Below are 11,091 nucleotides of genomic sequence, written 5' to 3' on the forward strand. Positions count from 1 at the left end.
ATCCCCTCTCTTGTGGCTTGATTTCCCCTGAGCCTGTCTAGTTCCTGGAGCGAGGTGGTGCCTGAGCAGATGGAGTATCTAGGAAAGAACTGGCTAGCTCATAACTCTGTGTGCATTCCTAAACACTCCTGCTCACTTATGGGCTCATATACTGAGGGCAAATATTTGTGGGTTTGTTGATTGGTGTAGGCCTTGCTGTGTACCCAGACTAGCCCCTAACTCATAAATTTCCCGCCTTAGTCTCTCCAGTCCTGGGGTTGTAGGTGTGCACTACCACAGCCAGGAAATATCTGGGTTTGTACTCACACGTGTAAAGCTCCTACTGAGCTCCTACTTGGCTTCGCTGCTCTTTTGCAACAGGGAGCTTAAGGACCACGAGGAAAACCACTCACCTGCCCTTTAGCAGTTCTTAGTTGGATAATAGATGAACTCACAAAGCCAGCTTCAGAGATCAGTTTTGGAGCACTATGGTGAATATTTTAGCAAAATCAGATACCAATGTCTTGAGACATGTAAATCTGATCAGCTGTTTATATTTTGATGAGAGTTATCACCTCAACTTCATTCTCTCTGTAATTATAATTGTTATGTGTCTGATCACGTAATGGCAGAAAGAGCCCTAGGCACTAGATGTCCGCTAGCTGCCTGAATGGGATTTCAACGAAGCTGAGAGTCTTCATACTTTGTGTTTTGTTTTGTTCTTGGGATAGCCCCAGACTGGCCTCAGACTACTGATGCCACTCACTGCCTCCCCTCCTAAGTGCTGAGGCGACAGACACACACCACCGTGCATGAATAGCTGTGTGGTTTGTGTAAATTAAGGCATATAATCTATTGATTTGATGTGCAGAGACCTTATGGCATGTTTACTAGCACCAAAGTAATTAACCCGTCCATCATCTCACATAGTGACATTTGTTTGTGACCAGGCCACTTAAGTTACACTTAGCCAGTTTCAAATTCATGATATAGTGTTATGATACCACATATAATGTGATAATGCAGCCTTTGCCTTTGCCTTAACTATTTGATTTAACCTAGGGCATTCTGTGTTCGTCTGTGTTGTGAGCATTTACAGAGTGTATGTACCCACAGAACCCAGAGGCATTGGGTCTATGGGCTGGAGTTACAGATGGTTGTGAGCCCCTGACATAGGTGCTCTGCTGGGAACCACACTTGGGTCCCCGAGAAAAGCTGCAAGTGCGTTTAACCACTGAGCCATCCCTCTAGCTCCTTACTTAAAAAGCGTGTTGGGGGCCGTCCAGACACACTGTGATGTACATGGGGACTCGGAGGGTAACTTGCAGTCCCCTCCCACCACATTGGTTCCAGGGACTTAACTCAGAGTTGGCAGCAACCGTCTTTATCTAGTGGGCCATCTGGCAGACCCCCCCAGGATTTCTTTTCTCCCTTTATATATTGACCACATCCCCTCCCCCTCTGCAGCGAGAAGTATTCTCACACCTGAGTTCCTGCCCACAGAATGTGAGCGTGAGAGACTGATACATATCACTGTCTGGTGTCACCGTATAACCCTCCCTCACATTCTGTGACACCTTCCTTTCTTTTAAGCTTTAGACAAAGTACCTCATCTTACTTAAGAGTTAAACTGAGCTCAGCGTGGTGGTGCACACGTTTATTCCCAGCATTTGGGAGGCAAAAGCAGTGAATTCAAGGCCAGTCTGGTCGACATAGTAAGTTCAAGCCAAACCAGAACTACATAATGAAACCCTGCCTCAAATTAATAATAATAATATAGTGAGTTCTGTGTTTCTGAGGATGGGAACAGCAGCACTCATCTTTGGGATTATATATGATGTGATGGTTAATCTTGATTGTCAACTACATTGATCTAAGAGACGCTTATTAAATCAGTGAAGTGTATCCATAGTTCGTTTGCGGTAACATTTCTAATATTTAGCAGTAAGTGTATGCACGTATGTCTGTGTGCGGATACATGAGTGTCATGGCATGGGTGTGGAGGTCATAGGACAGCTTGAAGGAGTCAGTTCCCTCCTTCTATCCTAGGGGTCCGAGGGATTAAACTCAGGTATTCATCTTAGGCACCATGACCTTTACTGCTGATCCATCTCCCTGTCCATGTGATGACCTTTCCAGTAACAATAAGGCCAGGAGAACTCTGAACCTAAGTCAATGATTTAGTTCACTGCTAAATTTTAAAATATGGATAGAATTGTTGGGCAGGGTGGAACCACATTGAAGGAAGTGGGTCCTGGGGTCCAATCTTCCAGTGGCCGTTTTATCTCTAGTCCCTTCCTTTTATTCCCCTTTCCTTCTAAAGTATGAGGTGAACAACTTTTTCTACCGTCCATTCCCATTGACACATACTCTGCCTCACCTCTGCCAAGTCAAACTTATGCAGAAACCTCTGAAAACATGATCTACAAATAAAATAAAATAAAATAAAATAAAATAAAATGTTTTCTCCTTTAAATTGTTTATCTCGGTGTTTCCCATAACAATAAGGAGTCTTATGAACGCATGTGAATGAGAGTTTTTGTTGAGGTTGCTAAGGAAATTACCACTCTGTTAGAGCTGTTAGCTCACCAGAGCTAGTGTGAAACTGATACAGTCTTCTAGAAAAATCTGAGCAGGTGCACAAGCAAAATGCGATTAAAAATAAGCGTCTATATTATAGCTGACGATAACCAGTGTTAGTCTTTTGTTGTAGAAATCTAATTTTAGGATGGCAGGGATGTGGAATAAAAAAAATAAAATAAATGACTGGAAATTAAGATCAAGATTTCAGTAACGCCGGGCAGTGGTGGTACACGCCTTTAATCCCAGCACTCGAGGCAGAGGCAGGCAGATCTCTGTGAGTTTGAGGTCAGCCTGGTCTATAAGAACTAGTTCCAGGACAGGCTCCAAAGCTATGGAGAAACCCTGTCTCAAGAAACAAACAACAAAAAAAACCAACAACAAAAAACAACAAACAAAAAAAAAAACCAAAAAAAAAAAACCAGAAAGAAAGAAAGAAAAAGTTTTCAGTCCCAGTTTCTCCTAGATTGCTTCTTTTTCTTATCTTTTTAAAGACTCTGTTTCTTTACCATAGAAAGTTAAGCATTTTGACAACTGTGTTCTATAAGTGAGAAAGACTGTAATTTTTGTTTTGTATTGTAGCAGGATCTAACTGTCCTGGATAGCCTAGAATTCACTGGGTAGATCAACCTGCCACCACATTCCTGCTCCCAGGGATCTGCCTGCCTTTGTCCTCTGAGTGCCAGAATTAAAGGTGTACACCATCATGCCCAGCTGTATAAGTAATCTTAAGTGTCCTTATATGCATATATATGTACACACACACACACACACACAGAGAGAGAGAGAGAGAGAGAGAGAGAGAGAATAAAATGGATTGTTTACAACCCCCACAAGTTTTCTTCTTAGCCAATAAAAAGGATATTAAGGAAGCCTTATGATCATAGTAGCCCAAAAGCTTCAAACGACGTGTCAAGACAGAAGAGGTACAAAGGGAAGCTGTGAGGATGATGACAGAGGGGACCAAAGACGAGCGTTCCCTGGCAGTCACCTTTGCTCTGGGAAATCCTCAACTACTCTGGGTAAACTTGGTCCTTTGTCGCCGAGTCTGTGGTCCCTCTCAGTCTTTTCCATGAACAGACATGCTTCCATGTATCCTGCCTCTACCTGGGACAGACTGCAACCTGAGGAATGTCTGTGGTTTCCATTAGCAATGGCCTTGGGGAGGCTGTAGGGTCCAGGGACACAATGAATGTGGGGGCACAAGCAAAAGCTATCAAAGCTATCCATCTCTTGACCACCACTTTTATCTCTTAACTTCTTGGAAATGGAGACGGGGGTGTCAGCAGTCAACGGAGGAGAACAGAATATTCGCCAGGATACCTGAAGTTCAAGGCTGACGGCGGCACGGAGGTAGAGCAAGGGAGCCCACATAATGTTCTGTTTGTGAAATTTAGCCTGCATACTGGCTTAACATCAAGGCTGGGTGCTGTTCATTAAAACATGAGCATTCTGATCTTAGGACTTTGAAGATAGGAATCACTCATCCCAAACCAGACACGACCCACAGAAGCTGAGGAGGAAGCCAAACATGGTGAATGATTAGCAGAACGGCCAGACAGCTCCAAAATCTGGGGATGTAGAGTACATGGAAAGTTATTTTAAGAGGGAAAATAGCCTGACCACAGAAACCCATGGAAGTCCTTCACCCTCTCAGGCCTGCCTCGCTCATCTGGGGGCACCCCAGGCATAGTCAGCGCCATTTATCTGACTCCATTAGGTGATAAAAATAGGGGAAAAGTTCCTCAGAATTCATTTCAAAAGAGTTTGTTAACTGCGGTGAAACACTCCTCACAGAGCTTAAAAATATACTGTATACACACACACACACACACACACACACACACACACACTTCACAAATGTCCTTTAACAATGAATCTTTAGAATTAGAGAAGAGCGAGCCCAGTTGGGGATGTGTGTGTCTATCCCATCCCAGCACTTGAGAGGCAGAGGCAGCAAGAATGCCCTAAGTTTGAAGACAAGTTGAGCTCTGTAATGAGGTCTAGGCTAACATTAAGAGGGGGAGCAAAAACAAAACAAACAGGAAAAGGAGGGCAATCAGAAAATGTCCTGAGTGCTGTCTAGAATATATTTGAAGAATGTCACTGGCATTCTCAGAGTGATCATGGGAGAGACATAGGGTAGACTAGCTGCCCCATGTGCTCATGAAAGCGGCGCTTACAGGGGGTGCTGAAGGGGAAGGAAGTTTCAGAATCGTCTTTTAGTCTGTCTTTGGCGACTTGGGTTGCCACCATTTTCATCCCCATCTCCATCAGTGTTTGCAACCCATTTTGTTTCTTCTTCCAATGGGAAGAAGACAGGTTGTGTGGCCAAGGCTTAGTTAGGGACCCACAGGTGACATTTGGATGAGAATTCTAAGTCTAGATTTTTCTTACACAAAACCACGAGGGCTGTCTTGTTTACTATTCTAGAACCCTCTTCTCCCTATCTGTCTGCTTCTGTATCTCAAGAGTCGGGGCTTATGGGCAGTAGTGGAGACCTTCATTCTGTGCTTCTGCTTGGGTTTGCTAATGAGAGGAATGGGAGAACTCTGGTGAGCGGTCTTTCCCTGGAGCCCTTCATGGTAGGTTGGTTGTATCATTACAGAAGGCCGTAGATAGCTCCAACAGCGGGGCTAACTCCCATAGCTCAAGCTGTCCTTTTCCCTGAACATCAGGTAGATGTAGTTAATAGATCTTCAGCATTGCTAATCTTGAGTGCTTTTAGTATCCAGGCCAGCATGCCTTAAATGGTTCTTTAGTTATGTATTTAATACGTTTACCCCACTGGAGCATGGGGTTCTGGATCAGTGGATGATACAGTAGTAGATATCAAGAATGGCTTCAGGAATGACTCTCAGGATGGAATTCTGGACAAGATCCTCATCTTAGGGTTACAGTTGCTGTGATGAAACACTGTGACCAGGCAACTTGGAAAGGAGAGGGTTATGTGGCTTGCACTGCTACATCATAGTTCATCACTGAAGGAAGTCAGGATAGGAACTCAAACAGGGAAGAAATCTGGAGGCAGGAGCTGATGCAGAGGCCCTGGAGAAATATTTCACCTCATGACTTGTTCAGCCTGCTTTCTTAAAGAACCCAGGACCACCAGCCCAGGGATGGCCCCACCTGCAATAGGCTGGGCCCTCCCCTTAATTAAACACTCATTAAGAAAATGTCTTACTTACTTGCCTACAGCCAATCTTATGGAGACATTTCTCTCAATTGAGGCTTCCTCACCTTTGATGACTCTAGCTTGTGTCAATTGAGCTGACATAAACTAGCCACTACAGTCCCTCATGTATTTGAGAAATACACGTGTAATCACTCTTCACAGAGAAAAATGAAACATTTCAGTTTTAGCACATCGTAATATCGCAGTTCCCCCTAGATGCATTGCTTGAGTTGCAAATGGGAGGACTGAGGGTTGAGAGGAAATGGCTCCAGCAATCTGATGCTGCGTTACCAATAGTGATTCTAAACATCTGGGGCCAGCTGCTGGTGCTCAGCAGGTGTGTTGTCCAGTATGGGTAGACACTGACTGTGACTATTTACATTAAAATTAATTAATATTAAAAATGTATGAGGAAGGAAGATGAATTAGAACAAAGTGTAATGATGCTGATGTATAAAAACATGATGAAATCCATTACTTCGTGTGGTAACCTAAAATATTTATCTGGAGCTGGTGAGATGGCTCAGCGGGTGGATGCACTTGCTATGCAAACTCAGTGACCTGAGTTCAATCCACAGATGCCTCAGAGAGGCAAGAGATAACTCCTGAAAGTTGTCCCCTAGCTTCCATATACAAGCAAATACAAAATTCTAAATTAACTTAAATGTGAAATAAAGATAAAATTTAGTGACAGATACTCAAGTGAGTGCCATGCCGCAGCACAGCACAGACACAGAACATCTTTTATTGCAAAGACTCACGCTGGAAAGGCAGCCCAAGACCGTACCTAGAGCACAGAGACAAGGTGAGAGCCTCAAACAGACAACTCGGAAGATAAGCACAGGATCGAACTGAATGTGCGCCTCTCTCAGAGGAATTGCTCACTTCTTGGAGTTGGAGGGCAGATATGGTAAAGTATGGCATCCTGTTATATGGGATCTGTGCAGGGGATTCAGTTAGTGCTTGGATCTGCTGCTCTAATGTTAGGTCAAGGGTACTGGTGGAAGAAAGAAAATCCTAAAATATGTAAAAGGGGAGAACAGATGAGGTTAGAACTTTGTTTGTTTGTTTGTTTATTTTCTTCCTGAGACAGGATTTCTCTATAGCTTTGAAGCCTACCTGGAACTAGCTCTTGTGGACCAGGCTGGCCTCAAACTCACAGAGATCCACCTGCCTCTGCCTTGCAAGTGCTGGGAGTACACCACCACCCGGCTGAGGTTAGGACTTTGACTTTCCCTATTCCCCCATGTCCTCTCTTTCTATTTGAGAACGCTCTCCCCCCAGAGAAAGGAAGCCTTCCTCCAGTTAACCCCCTCCCGGCAGCTGTAGATGGGAGAGTGACACCCAGAGGCAGGAGCCTCTGATGACCTCCAGGTCAGTAGCAATAGGTTCCAGCAAGGCCCAGGAGAGGGTGGACAAGGCCTGGTCTGCAGTAAGGTAGGAAATCAATACACCAAAGTAATAATTAGGCCTCATTGGTCAGTGTTGGCCACGGTGGGCAGCACGGATGCAAATAAGTTCTACCGTGTTTGACCATGTACAGTGAAACTAAGGAGTTGGTGGGACCACAGTTATCAACAGGAGGCTATTTTTTTTTTGAAACTCTGGATTTCTTATGTTTAGACATCTAGGAGTGATATGAGCCATCTGTTGTGTGAACAGACCAGTTCAAAACTAGGTATCGCTGGTCGGTGGTGGCGCACACTTCTATTCCCAGCACTCGGAAGGCAGAGGCAGCAGGTCTCTGTGAGTTCAAGGCCAGCCTGGTCTACAAATTGAGTTCTAGGACAACCAGGGCTGTTACAAAGAGAAATCCTGTCTCAGAAAACAAACAAAAAGAGGAGGAGGAGGAAGAAGAGGAGGAAGAGGAGGAAGAAGAACAAGTAGTCCTTCTATCTACGTTTAGTGACACTGGCAACTTGGTCGCTCTTGTCAGATTAAATTTTCCGCAGAGATGGGAATTTTTCGAGTATTTATACTGTGCCAAATCTTGTAGCCATCGTGGGCACTGAACAAGTAAAAAGCAGTCATCACAACTAAAGGATAGAGTTTTACATTTTATTTCATCTTGATAAATTTGCTTAGCACCAGTGCCTAGACGCTACTTGCTGGAGAGTGACGCTCTGGTGTAGGGACTGGGAAGGTTCAGGAGAATGGATCTGTCTGTAGGAAGTAAGCTGCTTAGCCACCCCTCGTTCCAGTCCTAGGGATCTAGGGACTTGTCGCACTTTTTCCTCTGACCCCTCTCTGCCAGGTTGATTCTTGTTATTTTTGTTTGAATTTCTTATAAAGAGCTTGTGAACAAAAAAAATTACACAGCAAAATTAATCAGACCCTAGGTATGTACATCTCAGTGAACTACTATACAGTTAGAAAGGCCATTTTGTGGGTATGGAGGTTTTGATTTATGGAGTTATTATCTTTCTTTTGGGAGGGGTAGTTTTTCCATTTTTGTTTGTATTTTCTTGTTAACCCCAAAACTATCTAGAAGAACATCTTTTCTTAAATTACAGGGTTTTTTTGTGTGTGTGTGTGTGTGTGTGTGTGTGTGTGTAGGGGGGTATGCACATGCACACATGCATGCGTGCATGCACATGCTACATGCAGATCACATTGGAGGTCAAAGGACATCTTGAGGGACTTGGTTCTTCTTTAACCATGAGGGGGTGCAGGGATCAAACTTAGATGGTCAGACTTGTTAGCAAGCACCTTTACCCACTAAGGCATCTCACTGGTCCTAAAAAGATATCTTTTAATTTCAAAATAAATTGCAATTCTTTTTATATTGATGTAATTGCTTCATTGTTTGAAATTTACATATTGCTTTTCATTATATCTGTCCTTTGAGTAATATTCAAATCATCTATATTCATATTGATTTTAACCTGATATATTTAAGTCTAGGTGGGTACGTTCTTCTCTTTGACTATGGCTCTGGGTTATTCCCTTCTCTTTCTATTCTTATCATTTTTATTTTCTGCATATATATACATTTGTACTTAAATATAATATCACATTGTCAATTTATTAAGGTTAATAATTGTTATACTTTCTTGGTGAGTGAACATAATAGAAAAAAAAACAATGTCTTTGTCCATCTTCATTGTTAATGATCTGACCTTGCATTTTCTTTGGTCTTATAGTAATATTACAGCAATATCTTTATTTTTCATTAAGGCCTACATTTTTGTACATTAAGGCCTTTTTTGTATGTGTTCCATTGTTTTAAGCATGTGTCTCACTAAGTATGACTTAGAATTTTACCTTGTTCTAAACAATTGTGTTACTTTGACAAAATTTAAGATATTTAAATTTATTATGTTTATTGATACATTTGGATTTATTGTTGAATTTTAAGCCCCAATTCTTCCTTTAAAAACAGGTTGGAAACCAGGGAGGGCATGGTAGTTCATGCCTTTAATCCCAGCAATGGGAGGTAGGGACAGGCCGACCTCTGTGAGTTTCTAAGACCAGCCTGATTTGATCTACATAGCAGTTCCAGGACAGCCAGAGTTTTACATGCGCGCACGCACACACACATACACACACAGACACACACACACACACACACACACACACACACACACACTGGAAGAAAGTACATCAAGCACTGCATTTTTATGTTCCTCAGTTCTTATCTATGTAAAACTTTGTCATTCAGGATTATATGCCATGTCACATAGGCAGAGCTAGCCTGCGCTTCCCAGAACAACAGTAATTTGTGTGACAGTCTCCATTATTTTGCTTCTCAAATAAATGCAGTTTTAGAGACTTGAGAAATGGTTCAGCAGGCATAAGAGTTGATATGTAAATGTGAGTTCAAATCCCAGCACCCCTGTGAAAAAGCAAGGACACATTGGAGTTAGGGAAAGGGAGACAAGATCTCTGCTTGCTAGATACCAGCCTAGCTCCAGATTCAGCGAGAGACCCTGCCTCTAGGAAATAAGCTGGAGAGTGAGAGAGGACACCGGACATGCTTTCACACACCTAACAGTTTTTAAAAGATTTTAAACAGTGAAATTAAATAAAAGGTTATGTCACCTCCGAGCAACAGCACAAATACAGACATTGCTAGTTAGTGTCTTTCCTGTCACTAAGAAAGACTGAAATGCTTTTAGACACCCTAAGAGGCAGTGGAATGAGGTAGTGAGTTATGTACAGTCTGAGAGTCTGCCCAGATGCTGGAATCCCACTTCAATCATGGAAACTCTTTTAAAACAAAACAAAACAAAAACCGCTCATCAAAATCCTTGGCACATAGCAAGAACTCTGGAAATGGTGGCTGACATTACCACTAAGCATAAACATATTAGCCCGAGCCCAGGATGCTGGACAAGACCATTTTTACAGAGGTTCCCCAAGAAGAACAGCTGTGGGGCCCCTTGAAAACCAATAGTATCTCTGTGAAGACACAAGCAGGCCTTTCAGTGTCCTTAGCATCCCCGAAGATGCAGTCTTTGAACAGAGGGCCTGGGCTTACCAGGTGCTTGCTAAAGTGACTAGCTTTAAAAAGTTGCTTTGCAACTTTTGCCCCATTTTTACCTGTTTTGTCTGCAGTGACTGAGTTAGGAAGAACTGGCCTTAATGAAATATTCAGTCCTGGATCTTTTCATGTCCCAAATTAACTTTAATGAGCAAACAAAGAAAGATCAAGAGGACCGCGGCTGGGACTTGGGGGACCTTTGAAGCAGAAGCCAGGATGGGGTAGATGCCCTCTGGCAGTTGACCAGCGTTTGCTTTTGATGACAGCAAACCCTCAGATCTCGTCCATCGAAGCTGAAAGCAAGGGGCTGTAGTACCAGAATACTAGATTCCACCTTTTGCAATGCCTCTCTGTGCCACATTCAATAAACAAGAGCCAGACATCTGCTTCAAGCAAGAAACTTCATCTAATGCCCCTACTACATAATGCCTGATGAAGAAGACACCGTCTCAGTTCTCAAGAATCCCATGCTCAGGAGAGACAGTGGGATGTGCACATTAACATATAGTTCCCCCAAAAGAGGGGGCTGTGACGTGCCGTAAATGAGATTCGATCTCCCATTTGGTAGAGGAATGCACGATTGCACCCACTTAGGGGGACTGGGAAAGTTCTATGCAGGAAGTCAGATGGGAACTACCTCTTAAGAGTGCAGAATCTGAACCAGCGTGCCAGGCAAAGTACACGATATGAGCACTGCCTCAGGAGTCCAGAGGATGCTCTGTGCACGGGGAGTGGTACCATCCCTGATTCTTCTAGCTTTGCTTCTTAGTGTTGGGTGTGTGTGTGTGTGTGTGTGTGTGTGTGTGTGTGTGTGTGTGTGCTTTGAGTCAGGGTCTTGCTCTTTGGATCAAGTTGTCTACAAGCTCACCATTTT

Source organism: Myodes glareolus, chromosome 5 (genome assembly GCF_982192425.1).
Source record: "Myodes glareolus chromosome 5, mMyoGla1.1, whole genome shotgun sequence".
NCBI lineage: Eukaryota > Metazoa > Chordata > Mammalia > Rodentia > Cricetidae > Myodes > Myodes glareolus.